The sequence below is a fragment of the Sus scrofa genome, chromosome 3, assembly GCF_000003025.6.
Source record: "Sus scrofa isolate TJ Tabasco breed Duroc chromosome 3, Sscrofa11.1, whole genome shotgun sequence".
Taxonomy (NCBI): domain Eukaryota; kingdom Metazoa; phylum Chordata; class Mammalia; order Artiodactyla; family Suidae; genus Sus; species Sus scrofa.
In genome coordinates this window covers 94,206,340-94,220,724 of record NC_010445.4, presented here as the reverse complement: position 1 = coordinate 94,220,724, position 14,385 = coordinate 94,206,340, and the positions used below count along the sequence as shown (strand labels likewise).

The 14,385-nt window shown below is 49.5% G+C and overlaps 1 protein-coding gene across 1 annotated transcript in view; it reads left to right on the top strand.

The window, feature by feature from the left end:
- Window positions 1-14,385, top strand: part of EPAS1 (endothelial PAS domain protein 1) — a gene marked incomplete at its 3' end in the record, with an annotated part of 85,904 nt that overhangs the window by 32,938 nt on the left and 38,581 nt on the right.

The window sequence follows — 14,385 nt, the reverse complement described above, 5'->3', positions numbered from 1 at the left end:
ACTCGGGAAGCAGCAAGGCGTTCTAACTCTGCAGTCCTGATCCTACTGCTGGGGGATCGTGGCTGGTCTAGCCTTCCCTCCAACTCACTGTACCGTATCTGAAAGAGCTAGACGAAACTGCGGTTGCTGGGGTGAGATGCAATGCCAGGCAGTGTGGTGCGTAAGCAGTTTGACATTTTGCCTCTGCCGTCAAAGAAGACTCTTAAGATAAAGCAACTAAGGTGATGCTGCCTTGCGTTAAGTGAAATAGCTTGATTCTCTGGGTATTCGGGGTGAGTGGGGAGATCGGTGTGGGCCAGGTAGAATGATCAGGAAAACCTCGATGGAGGTGCCGGGGCTATGTTGATTCTGAAAGTATAGGATTTGGAATGCAGTAAAGGAGGGATCACATTTCAGGTGAAAAGAAAAAACAAAAAAACAAAAAACTGGGTAGCAGATGGGGAGCTGAGTTAGGGGCGGCCCTGCAGTATGGTCTGGCTGGAGCAGGCAGGGGGCTGCAGGCTTGTAGCAGCTGAGGTTGGAGAGCAAGGCTGGTGCTGGTAGGCCTCCAGGGGACTCTAGAGCTTGGACTTCATCGTGAGGGCAGTAGGAGCCACTCCTGCTTTTTAAATAGGGGAACGACACCCTGAAATGGTTTGGGGAGATGGGATGGGGCAGGGACCTGGTGGGCTCTTCCTCTCTCTTCGGTCTGATTAGAAGTGTATTCTTCTTGACGAGTAGTCACAGAGGCGAAGGGCAAGGGGAAACAGCGAGAGGATGGGGGCTAAAGCCTGAAAGCAAACACAGCACCACTGGAGCCAGAAGAGGCGGACACCCTTGGTCAAGTTTATTTTTTCATTCCATGGGTAGTATTTGAGTTACTGTGCAGCAAGAATGCCTTGCCGAGGTCTCTGTGGGCCGGGCCGAGGTCCCAGCTTGTGGTGGCCCAAGGGTTGCTGCCATATTTAGAGCTCTTAACAAAGGGACTTGTTTCCCCTGGCTTTGCTCCCAAGGAAGAGGGGTTCTCCTGTGTGCTGACCAGTGTGGCAGAAGCACAGCCAACAGCAGAGGGATCCAGGCTGGGTTCTGTGCTGCCCACCACCTGGCACCTCAGCAACTGGTTAGGGGGGCAGGCAATTACCTGATTGTTAGCTTTAGGTACCAGTCAGTCCTTTTGTCGCTGACACCCCTTCTCTGCGCTTGGCACCTTGTGGCCACTCAACCGCGTGTTGAGTGAAAACATTCTGCCCATTCTGATGTTCCCTGTCTTACACCCTGCCCTCTGGCCCATCTCCTGACCACCAACCCTCCTGCTCACTCCCCAGCAGTATCTTTGTTCTTCTCACCCCTCTTGCCCTCCTGATTGTCTCCCCAGTATACCTGCTCCTCCTTTGAGTCCCCACTCCAGAGCCAGGCTCTCCCTGTGTTGACCAGCCTTGCAGACTTTGTCCAGTCAAGCTCCCATGGCCTCCACTGACCACGGGCCAGTCCTTTAGAACTCGACCTCACTTCTCCGCAAGCTCCCTGAGTCAGGAGTGGTCACTGCATGCTTCCCACTGTTTCTTGCAGCCCCAGCACATGAAGAAGGACTCGTGAATATTTGTTGAATGAGTGGAGAGAAGAGCCATTGCTGGGGCAATAAAACACAACCCACTTTCCCAAATTGCTCAATATTATCTTTGGAGAGCATGACAGTAACGAGGAGAAGACATTTTGGCATTTCCCGAGGCTTTTGATGACTTCTCTGCAGTGGAATGGAGTATAGCCTCCTAAATGTGTGTGAACATCTCACTTCGAGTCACAGTGCGACAGGGGCCGAGATGGGACCAAACAAGGGCTTGCACTGTGGCCAGGAACTTGGTCCTCCAGCCCTGGGTATGCGACCATGTAAACAGGCTAGAAATTGCAATTCTAAAGGAGAGAAAGGGTCCCTGAGGTCCTGCCTGGGTTCCTTTCTCCCTCCTCTCATTTTTCCTTTGTCTCTGCTTGCTTTCTCTGTTTTGTAAACAGGAAGGCTCCAGGGGGGTCACCGCTGGGAAGGGATGAGAACTCCTGCACACCTCCCCCCACCCCACCCCTGCCCTTCTCTTGCCGTTTTGAAATACTTTAAATACCAGGCACCAGAAGTTCTGGCGTCAAATTGGGATTAGTAAGGCAGATCCTAGGGTATTTCACGAGGCACATATGATCAGGCATCGGTCCCGATTAAGAGACTAAACAAATGTTATCTTCTTTGAAATGAAAGTGTCTGAAATAAAGGAGAGAGGACGGACCCTCGAAGTCATGTTCGGTGCTTGAGTTCTCGCTGAACAACTGTCTATTCCGGTTATGGCTTTTAAAAATTTTTTTTCACCCAGAATGTCTGACGACACTGCGCAGGGAATTTCTGCCCCCTCCTTCCTGAATATACCCAGCGCCGGCCCCTGAGGCGGCCCAGCTCTGTTTTCTCATGACACAGTGATTATTTTTGGCATTGCACATATTTTCTCTAATGTTATTATCTCACCCCCACCCCAGCCCCTGGTTGCCTTTCGAGGAGCAATTGTTCGGGCCCCTCGGCATAAATCAGGGGGTTAATTTGGGTTCAGTGTGGAGAAGCGGGGAGGGGGACACAGGGGGACTTCAGCTTCTCCTCCACAGCCCCCCCCCAGCCCCCGCCGTGGTGCCAACACAGAGGTCCTGTCCCCCGGCTCATGAAAGAGCTTGCTTTCCCCAGACTCTGGGCTCCCCATTCATCCTTTCTGCCAGCAAGGCTTGAGGGACTCTCTAGAGGTGACGCTGGGGGCTGCACCTCAGGGATGGCATCTTAATGACTTGACTTGGCGGGTGTGAGAACAGCCCCATTCAGAGCGGGTGCACTCCCTGCGCAGTTGGCCCGCTCAGCCTCTGTCCATAAATGTTCTCTTGTTCCCACTGCGTGAGGAAATGGAGATTTCCAAGTGGGAAGCAGACTTCCCAGTGCTTTAACTCTTCCCTGAGGGAAAGAGGAGCCGGCGAGAGCGAAGTACAGTCGAAGATGGCCCAGCTGCCGCTCCCGGGAGAGGAGCAGGGCCCAGGGCTGGGGATGAGGCCAAGACAGCTGGGATCACTTTTTCTTTCCTCCCTGAGAGCAAAAGGAGAAGAGGAAAGGGCACACTGAATTGCCCGTACAGTCAAGTAGGAAACATTGACTCAGTTTGTCCACCCTGGTCCAGGGTCCCATGAAGGAGGCACAGAAGGAGATGTTGTGTCTGTGCCCCACTCCCCAAGGCACCAGAGTGCTTACAGTCCAGTTATAGCAGCAGGAGGTTTGCAGAGAAAAGCCAGCAAGACAGAGAGGCCTTTACTGAGGGCCAGTGAGTAATGTGGGCAGGAGGCGCCTTGGAGAAGGGAGTGAGGGTGGATAGGGAAGTGTCTGGGGGATGTAGGCTCGAACTGGCCCCGAGGGGTGGAGCTTTAAGCAATAAGCAGGGATGAGATGTAAATGGAGGGAGGCGGGGCCACCAAAGTAGGGCTTAGTGAAATCCCATGAAGAAATATAAAAAGAGAGTAAGAGGCTTCCCGGCAGAAGAGGAGACCTGCCTTGTTAGACTTTAGGTGGCTGTGGGTAAGGACAGCATCTGGGTAGCACTGCCCCTGCCCCTGCCCCTGCCAGATGGTGGTATCTCCATCATGCCCTTGGTCTCAAGATCGCATGCGTCCTTGGGTCTCTTTCTTTTCAGATTGTGGACCCAGACAAGAATCAGCATCACCTTGGAGGCTGTTAGAAATGCAGAACCTCGGGCCCCAGCCCAGACCTTCTGAGTCAGAAACTGCATTGTGACAAGATCTCAGGGTGATGCGTGGGCAGAGTCAGGTTTGAGAAGGGCCGGTCTGTGTGCCGGCAGCTGTCAGCAGCGCTAGTTCAGACACAAAATTTGATTCACAGAGTTGGGAAAACACACACATGCACACACACACACCTTTGAATGTTTCTGCACTACAGATCTTTCCAGCTGGAAACTTTTTATTCTGTTTAAGATTTGGATTTGAGTTTTTAGAAAAGATCCAGAACAGTGAGTGACTTTGAAGAAGTCACAGTAATCGTCGAGGTGTTTTTTATCTCATGTCTGTTTTGTACTATTTAGACGTTAGGGGACGGCTGGTCTGGTTAAGGGGACGGGAGCTGCACAAGTGGAGTGGATGGGGAACAGAGGGCGGATCGAGCAGGGCAGAGTCTCTGAATAGGGATGCAGAGAAGTTAGCATCGGTGGGGCCTCCTGGAGAGAGTGCACTGGGGGGCCTCAGAGGAGTGCGGTTAGACAGACCAAAGCCATGAAGAGCGTGGCCTCCAGGAACGGTAGGGGGAGGGGAAGAGTAGTGCTGGGTCTCAGCCGCCGTGGGGACCGTAACTACTCCCCACTCCCTGCAGAGAAAGGGCTTGCCTCATGCTGGGGACTCTGTTTTTCATCTGGGGCAGAGCCCTTTTCTTGATATCCTTCTGCTGTGCAATTTCTCTGTCAGTTTTCTTAGCTGAAATTGGTGTTATAGGAACAGGTTGGCAGCATAGGCAGAATGGCTTGAGTCAACACACAGATGGGGAGTTCCCATTGTGGCTCAGTGGTTAATGAATCCGACTAGGAACCATGAGGTTGCAGGTTTGATCCCTGGCCTTGCTCAGTGGGTTAAGGATCCGGCGTTGCCGTGAGCTGTGGTGTAGGTTACCGATGTGGCTCGGATCCCGCGTTGCTGTGGCTCTGGTGTAGACCAGCGGCTACAGCTCCAATTAGACCCCTAGCCTGGGAACCTCCATATGCTGTGGGAGTGGCCCTAGAAAAGGCCCTAGAAAAAGACAAAAAAAACAAAAACAAAACACAGATCGTACTGTTGGAAGCTTGTGGGATCCAGAGGAGGTAGGCTGCTGATGGAGAGGAGCCCTAAGGAAAAGCCCTCAATCATATCTGGGAACAGCTTGGGTGTGGGGGAACCACCCTCACGCCCTGGAAGTGGCACCAAGGAGAAGCGTCTGGTGAGAATGAATCGTGTAACCTGTGCTGTGTGTGGCCGCTGAGAGCCAAGTGGGAACTTGCTTCCTTGTGGAGACAGACATCTCCAAGCAGAGAAAAAGTATCCGCTGGGCCTGGCTTGTCCATTGGGGGTAGAGGGCTGACCTAGACCAAGAGGGTCACCAGGATGTCCCTTGTGCTGCTTCCCAGATCAGGAGCTTCTTAAATTAGCTATCCTTAGGGAGCTTCCCCCCCTCCTCCTCCCGCCCACCCCTGCCCCGAAACATTCAGCTCAGCTAAACCTTTTGAACCTCAGGAGAATTTTGGGGTAAGTTTGCCCAGTCATCATCAAGTGTGTGGGATTTAGTGTCAAATGGTGGGTTTGTGTGCTGGCCACATCACAGGGTGACACGAGGCATGTCACTAACATCCTTGTAATCTGTTTCCTCATATGTGAAACGGGGCTAATACATGCCTGCCTCACCAGAGTCTTTCAAGATTAAATCCGAGACAGTGTGATGAGAGTTCTCTGTCAGGCACAAGTGTTGCATGTGGTTCTTTCGTGGCTGTAGCAGCAGCGGCAGCCCTCAGTTTGCAGAGGTAAATGAGTCCCTCCACTGGAGGTGGCATAGTGCTGGGGGTCGGGCACCAGGGCAGAGAGGACAGTGGGGAGGCAGGAAATGCCCCCTATGGTTGCCTGCTCTCCTCCCCTCCTCATGGGGAGTCTCCTCTGTCAGTGCACCTGACACGGCGAAGCCCAGGTAGATGGAAAAAAACACCTTTTTATATGGGGGCATGGGTCCTGCGGACCAACGAGAGAGGCCATCTTCGCAGCCCTGGATTGTCCGGTTTAGTACAGTTGGTCATCTCTCTGCAGATGTTTTACCCCAGACAGAGCACGAAGGAAAGAGGAAGCCTAAGAGAGCGGGTCCCTGGGCAGGCGAGTTGCTGAGACAGTGTGCTTGTCCTTCTTTCCTTCCCCGGCATCCACAGCACTCACTCTGGGGCTCCGCGTGCAGGAACTGCGGCCACGGTCCTAACAATGCTGTTCCCAAGTTCATCTCCTCAGCTTTCACAGGTGATCCCTGTGAGGCAGCTGTGGGGAGCTAGCAGCAAGCTGACTAGGTGTCATCTTGCATTATAAAAAGTAAATTAAAAAGCAACACCTGGTACAAAGGCAGTTCTCGTAGTGTTATTTATAACAGCTGGAAATTAGAAACCATATCTGAACAGCCAGGTGCATTGTGAGCCACCCCCCCCCCATATGATGATCAGTAATGATCTGATGATGTTACTGATCGTCATAATATGATATTGATGGCTGTTAGGTTTTTTTTTTTTTTTTTTTTTTGTCTTTTTGTCTTTTCCAGGGCCGCCCCCGCAGCATATGGAGGTTCCCAGGCGAGGGGTCTAATTGGAACTGTTGCTGCTGGCCTACACCACAGCCACAGCAATGCCAGATCCAAGCCAGTCTGTGACCTACACCACAGCTCACGGCAACACCAGATCTTTAACCCACTGAGCAAGGCCAGGGATCGAACCCGCAACCTCATGGTTCTTAGTCCGATTCGTTTAACCACTGAGCCACAAAGGGAACTCCTGTTAGGAATCTTTTTAAAGAATTCTCTAACATGTGATCAAATGTTAAGTAACAAGCCATAAATCCAGTGAGATCTCAATTTTTCCTTATAGCTTTCTGTATTTTCAAAGTTGCCCACGCTAATACGCATTACCCTTCCACCAAAGCATTTTTAAAAATAATCTCTTAAGATAAACTAGGTTATTGTGTACATTATGAATGAACCACTTTGTTGTATAGCAGAAATTAATCATAGTATTGTAAATCAATTATGCTTCAATCAAACTTTGAAAAATGAAAAAAAGGAGTTCCCATTGTAGCACAGTGTGTTAAGAACCCAACATAGCATCCGTGAGGATGGGGTTCAGTCCCTGGCCTCGCTCAGTGGGTTAAGGATCTGGCGTTGCCACAAGCTGCAGTGTAGGTAGCAGATGCAGCTCAGACCTGATGTTGCTGTGGCTGTGGCATAGCCCTCAGGTGCAGCTCTGCCTCGATTCAGCCTGGGAACTTCCAATAAACAAGGTTATGAGATGGTAATGCATAGTGAAGGTCTGTTTCCAATTGTGTGACACATCTAGTGCTGGCTGGCAGTGGGCTTTCTGTTCATGTGTCCTTGGAAAAGCCAGAACTCAGGGGTTTGGTTAGATCGACACGTTCCCATTAACTTTCTAAGCCTCGATTTTCCGCATCTCCAAAATGGGAATAATGGTACCTGCTCTCTGTATCCTGTTGGGTGAGATTTGCAGATTAAGGTATAAAGTGCTTTATAAGCTGTAAGGAGCGATACAAATGTCCCGCGGTATTATCACTAACATGTTGAGCAGAGAACCCCGCTAAGGCTAGGGGAAGCTCAGCATGGAGACAGCTCGTCACTGTTACTCCTGTACATGCACGCTTTTCCCAGCTGGGCTGGGGACTGCACACGTCCTCAGATTACGTAAGGAGCTGGGTTATCTGGAGCCCCAGATGAGCTATACCTATGGGGCTGCTTGGTAATTGGGTCTGCTGCTCTCTTCCCCAAGGCTGCCTGGGGCCTAGAAGGCCACCAGATAAGCATCTCCAGTGGGCCCCGAGCAGATCTGACCATTAGAGGGCCGTGTTGGGTGGGCCCCAGACATTACTGTCAGCTCTGAATGCAGTCCAGGCCCCGTCTCCAGGGGCACAGGCCATCCCAGGAGGGCAGGAAGCTGGGGACTCAGCCCCAGAGAAGGGGAGGTGGGGGGATGTTGAGAAATGAGGCACTTTCCAGGATTCCTCCTTCAGGGAAGGGGTGAATGAAAATATCTGTTCCTGTTTTAGGCGCTCCAGCCCTCACCTCTTGCTTATATCCCTTCTTTGAGGGCTTTTGAACATGAGTCTGGAGTGTTAGTCTTATCTCCCAGTTGGGCTGTGCTCTGCTCCAGGGCAGAGTCCAGGCCTCTCACAGAGGTTTGTGTATTGAAGTGTGCTGAGGCCTTTCTCCTCTTGGGAAGGTCTGTCTGATCTGCTCAGTTTCTCCTGAAGTTGCTCCTTTAATTTCTTCTGTTTCCATTGGCTACCACGGATGCCTTTTCTTCTCATATATATAACAGATTCCCCCACTCGTCATTACTGCCTTTGGGTAAACATCAGAATATACCCAGAAAGTTGACCACCAGAACACCGCCCTCTTCTAAAACATGTTTGCCACTCCTTTGGAATTGCCAGAGACCATTCTTTTCAATACCCTCGATTGTGGCAAAGCCTTATCTCTGAGGGCATGTTTTATTCTTTCAAACAACAGAGATCCATCCACAGCCAAGTCTGATGACTAAAGGGGGTGAGTAAACAGGATAATATTGTTTGGGATTTAAAATGAAGTATGTTCTATGAAGTATTAGGATTATTTCCTCCTGGGGCTCTGAGGTTTATTCTAAAAGACATCCCAAAATACACAGAGCAATGGCCATTTCACCAGAATAAGGTTTGTTCCTCCTCCCGAGGTGGCTGTTTTGAGAGGTAGCTGCCTTTTATGTGGCCTCTCTTTCAATCGGTCTCCTTGTTTCCACCTCCCTCTTTCTATCAGCCATAGCCTCCGGGTCCCACGAGCTCCTAGATGCATAACTGTTTCATTTATGGTGGTGACTCCAGACCTGCCGGACATAATGAGTATGAACACAGGGCCTGGTAGGGGGAGAGAGGTGGTTAGGTGTAAGAAAGCAATCTGAGTTTCAGTCCTCCAGCGACAGGTGATCGCAGGCTCAGAAAGCTGTTACTAAGCCCTCCGGGTGATTCTGCCAAAGTTGAGCTCCATTGCTCTGCAAAATCAGGATCAGTACCGCTGTGTCATTTAAATAAGTAAGGGTCAGATGAGACTGTTTAGGAACTGCACCTGGCCCCCCTGCTTGTCCTTCCACCTACACCCACCCCAGCCTTTTAATTTTCAATCTGACTGCCTTGCAACAATGCAAAGGGGAATCACACAGGAAGCTTCAAAACCCCTGATGCCCAGGATGCACCCCAGACCTGTTTAGATAGGACTCTCTGGGGCTTGGACCCAGGCATTGGTTTTTTAAGGCTTCTCTGGTGATTGCAGTGAGCTGCCAAGATTGAGAAGCATTAGCTGTGGTTCTGCTCTAATTTAATCCATGAGACAATCAACCCCCAGGTATGGGGGCCAGCCACTCGTCTTGATCTCTGGGACCTGAAGCTGGCGTGTTCCTCCCTTCGGGCAGCTGTCACGCAGCAGCGGCACAGCCTCAGTGAAGGGTCACGAGAGCCCCTCCCCCTCCCAAATTGCATTTGATCTCCATTTCATCCATTTACAGACGCCTGCAAATTGGCAGCAGCTTAGAATTTCACCTCCAACCAATAGACTGATCAGCCTGGCTTAATTAGCTTCAGCCTCTCTCCCTAACCTGCCAAAGTCCATTCCACTTCTAAGCTACCTAACCTTACAGGGACCAGGCATGTTGTTTGGCTACCCTGGTGGCCCACAGTCTACAGGCACGGGAGTCCTAATCACACTAAAGGTTAGGAGACTGGGGCTAAGCAACCAACCCCACTGGTGTTGTGGGGACATCTTGGGGGGTCCCAGGCCAGGCCAACCAGGAGCTGACAATGGTTCCATTACTGACCCTTGGGTAGAAATCCCTAAGCCAGACTAGAGCAATGACCCCAAAGTGAAAGAGACATTTTTAAGACAATGAAACTCTGGGCCAAGAGTTGTTTTTTTGTTTGTTTGTTTGTTTTTGTTTTTTGTTTTTTGTTTTTTGCTGGCTGAGTTGTAGCATGCACCTGCTGAAACTTTAGGACAGTCAGTTTTGTCTTATCTTTTGACTGGTTGCCTGGACCTTAAGTCATTGCTTCTCTTAATTAAGATCAGACGTTTCAGATTTTGAGTTTTTAACTTGGGGTGAGTAGGTATAAATTTGCGTATGGGAAGATGTCCCCCAAAATGACAAAAACCGCTTTTTCTCCACTTGCAGTGTGGAAAGATAGCGTCATGCAGGTTGAACCTACGACTTTGATGGAGCATGGGATCTTCATGTCACTGTATCCTTTCCACATCTTCACCCTTCTCTTCTTCCTCACTGTATATGGACATCCAGTTGGTGGGAAGGTAACACAGCCTTGTCCACATCAAATGTGTCCGATAAATAGCAGTTTCCTTGCTGCCAGTGGAAAAACCTTTCATCTTAGACCCAGAAGAGCTAGGTTTGAAACAAGGTCTTTTAGCAAATTACTTCCTCTCTCTAAATCTTTACTTCTTCCTCTATTAAATGCAGATAGGAGTTTTTTTTCTCTCTCAGGGTTTTTGGGAGACTCACATGAGATAGCATGTGAAAAAAGGTACTTTCTGAACCCCTCAGACACTGTCAGGGTATTGTCCCTTGTCTTTCTAGGGTCAGCTGGAATCCTGCCTGCCTGGGTGGCCTGCCGTGACCTTGTTTGCTGACATCAGTTTGTTTCTTAACCACCGATAGTGTTCACTGCCTGTATTTATTTCTCTGGTTAATGGGGATGTTTCAGCTTGTGGGCTCCCTAACTGGACTGCATACTCCTTGAGAACAAGGAATGTGCGCCTTATCCACGAGGTCCAGAACAGAGCTCCGTCCGTGCTTCTAGGTCTGCCTGAGGTCACGGTCAACCAGGGCCATGTTTGTGTTGTGTGTTCTGTACACACAAGTATTGTGTAGGACCACCCTGTGATTGCAGGAGGGCCACCAAGAAAGATAAAAGCAGGAACTTTGTAGAAAGAGCAGTTGGAAGTAAGAAATACATGTCTGAGTCTTTTCTGATGATCTGGAAAACTTAGATAAAATATCTTCTTGTGAAAAAACCAGAGCATTTTAACATCCCACGTCTGGAATTGTTATTAATAAAAAAAACAATTTCTGCTCTACTAGGGCCCATCTAGGAGAGAAAGTGCAAGTACTTTAGGAAATGAGGCCTCATTGACCTAAGAAGGGTCAGCAACATGACCCAAGGAACTGGTCAAGATCAGCCTGACCAACAAATACATGTGCAGCCTTGAGACAGCCCTGACTTGGCGATGAACGGCTGTGTGGCCAGTCTGACCGTGACGAATGCTCAGATTAGCCCAGCAGTGGGATTCTTATGAGCCACCCTGGGGGTTTCATTGGTGGAGAGCATCCCAGTCCTTCCAGCCCTTCTACGTTCCTCTCATTTGACCCTGACAAAGAAGACATGCGATGGCTCCCATTTCACAGTTGAGGGCATCAGGGCACAGGGGAGGCATTTTCTTGTTCGGCATCAGATGGTGGATGTCTTGTGGCCATAGATTAATACACCAGTCCTCCTAACTTCCCGTCCCTGATCCGTCTGCCGGAGAGGCCCAGCCCGCGGTGGACGGTGGGAGGAAGCGTGCTGCGTGCACCAGTTGTGCCGAGGCAGGTTTTACCGTCACGCTCAGCATCAGTGATTCTTCTTCTTCTCTGTTGCTAATTCAATGATGGCGGCGTGACACACGTTTGTCTGTTCTTCCAAGAGTCAACATTAGACAGATATCTCTGGGCTGCATCAAGGTTAACTCGATAATCCAATTAAAGTCATGCTAGTCCCAGAAGGCAACTGTAAAAACAAGGCAGCTAAAGCGGAGCTCTTGACTTTTAAACCACGAGCCTATGTGCCAGTCTCAAGCTTTCTTTTTCTAAATGTTAAGATGTTGCTGTTCCTTTATTTCTTCTAAAGCCACTCTCGCCTATTATTAAGCCGTAGAAAGAGTATGTATTGGCCTGGAAGAGACAGGTTCTAGCCTCGGCTCTGCCGCTCATGAGCTGAACTGCACTAGGAAGTAACTTAACCTGACCAGGCCTTAGTTTCCAGATCTATGAAATGGGGACATGCAGGTGGTGAGGATGGAATTAGACAGGGAGCAGCCACATGTCTCAGGATTCTAAGTGTCTGCTCACTGACTATACATTCTGCAAGGGCTCATGCAGGCACTTGCTTCGTGACCTTGGGCAAGTCACATGCCTGAGCCTAAGCTCCCATGTGTGTAAATCGGTCTCACAGTCCCTACTGTATTGTGTTGTTGGGAGAATTATCACGAGGTCATATATGTAAAGTTCTTGGGATAGCCCTCAGCACAAAAGTAGGGTCAGTAACTGTGTGGCTAAGGGATCATAGTAGGAGCCAAATCATAAAGGTTGTTGCCAGACAGAGCACAGACTCCAGACAGCCTTTTCCTTTCCTGACTCTTCCTCTCTGCCTTGTCTGCTCTTTCACTCGAAGGGGCAAAGGGGAGTTCCCACTGTGGCTCAGCAGTAACAAGCCTGACTAGTATCCATGAGGACGTAGGTTTGATCCCCAGCCTTGCTCAGTGGGTTAAGGATCCAGCATTGCCGTGAGTTGTGGTGTAGGTCGCAGACTCAGCTCAGATCCTGAGTTTCTGTGGCTGTGGCCTAGGCTAGCAGCTGCAGCTCCAATTAGATCCCTAGCCTGGGAACTTCCATACGCCTCTGGGGTGTGTGGCCCTGGAAAAGGAGGGGAGGGGCACACAAAGGGGAGTGCTGTGCATGCAGGTGAGGGTGTCAGTGTCGCAGCCTGTGCTGGTGGCTCTTTCGCCCCAGGAGGCCTTCTCCAGATGCCCCTAATGGCTGGCCCTGTATTGCCCATGCTTCTGTGGAGGAGCGCATGGGTCGGTGCTCCTTTACCTGGCTCTCAAGACACACAGGCGTGATGGGCATAGTTACAGCATCCTGTCTTCTTTCCCCTCCCTTCCAAGGTTTACAAGGATACCTGTAAACCTTGAACAGCTGCTTTTGTTCCACAATCAGAGTCAAGATTAAAAGGCAAATGGGAGGGGCTAATATGCAAACTGCCACTACAGGCCAGTGCAAAAGCCAAATGATCCTAAGGGCAGGCTCTGAGGGTGTGGGGCTGGGTGGGGTGCAGGGCCGAGAGTTTTCACTCAGAGCTGGAAGTCAGGGGCAGAAGAGGAAACAGAAGGTGGGTAAAGGAAACAGAAAAGGGAGATAGGACCGAAAAAAAAAAAAAAAAAAGAAAAAAAAAGAAAACAGTCTCACCCATTTCACAATTTTCCTGAAGGTTCTTCCTGACCATCCACAGCTGTTGAACATTCTTCCTGCAGCCTGAGTATATGATGCTTAATCCATCCAAGGAGCTGGATGTTCTGTTTTTTAAAATGAGGCGTGTTGTAAAGTCAAAACAGTGCCTCTGCCCCAAATCTTGAGGGGCTTGAGAGGCGGCATGTCAACATTCCGGGAATCCCAAAATACTGATTTTCTGTCCAGATAACAGGCTGCAAAGCCAAACAAAAGGAGCAGCAGCCCCTGGTTTGGAAATCTCAGGAGGCAGGACAGACAGAGCAAGCTGGAGCTGGTTAGGTGAGGCCTTGAGCCAAGGACTGCATCGGACACTTTTAAAAAAAAAACAAACTTGTTTATTAAACAAGCAATACAGGTTTTTTTTTATAGAAGCATAAGAAAAATACAGATTCGCACTAAGAAAAAAAAAAAAAAATTCCTCCTAACCTCACTAACCTGAAACTGCTAACGCTTTTGAGGACAGAGGCAGGACAGTCACTGATGGATTCTGGGGCCCACCTGCCTGGTACAAAGACCCACTTCCCCATTCACCTGAGGAGAGGCTGCAGATGAATTACAGCAGCCCCCTCTTATCCACAGTTTCCATGCCCACAGTCAATCCCAGTCGGAAAATATTACGTGGAAAATTCTAGAAATAAACAATTCATAAGTTTTAAGTTGCATGCCACTCTGAGTAGCGTGATGAAATCTGCCACTGTCCCACCCAGGACGTGACTCATCCCTTTGTCCAGCATATTTGTGCTATATATGCTACTTGCCCACTAATGGAGGAGAAAACATAGTATGTATAGGGTTCGTTTGATGCTGTCCATTTTTCAAGCATTCCCTGGGGGGGCTTGCAACGAATCCCCTGCAGATAGGAGGGGACTGCTATAGAGTTCCCTTGTGGCTCAGTGGGTTAAGGATCCGGTGTTGTCACCTCTGCAGCTTGCGTCGCCGCTCTGGTGCTGGTTCAGTCCCTGGCCTAGAGACTTCCCCATGCCTTTACAGGCAAAAACAGAAAAAATAGATTACATTAAAAAGAGGGGACTACTGTACGAAGCCTCTGTGGACTTGCTTTCTCCTCTGTCAATTCGGGATCATAATAATAACTACTTCCAAGGGTAGTTGTCAGAATTATATAATGAAGCCAGTGCAGTAGTGCTTAAAACAGTCCCTGGAATATAATAAGTACCATGTCATACATGTGATAGCTGTAAGAATAATAGTTATTCGTATTTTATTAGATTGTTAGACTTTTTCCTATGTAATGTATAAGTGTTTTGCGTAATGCGTTTCTGCAGAAATCTGATTGCCGTCTACTCTTCTGTAA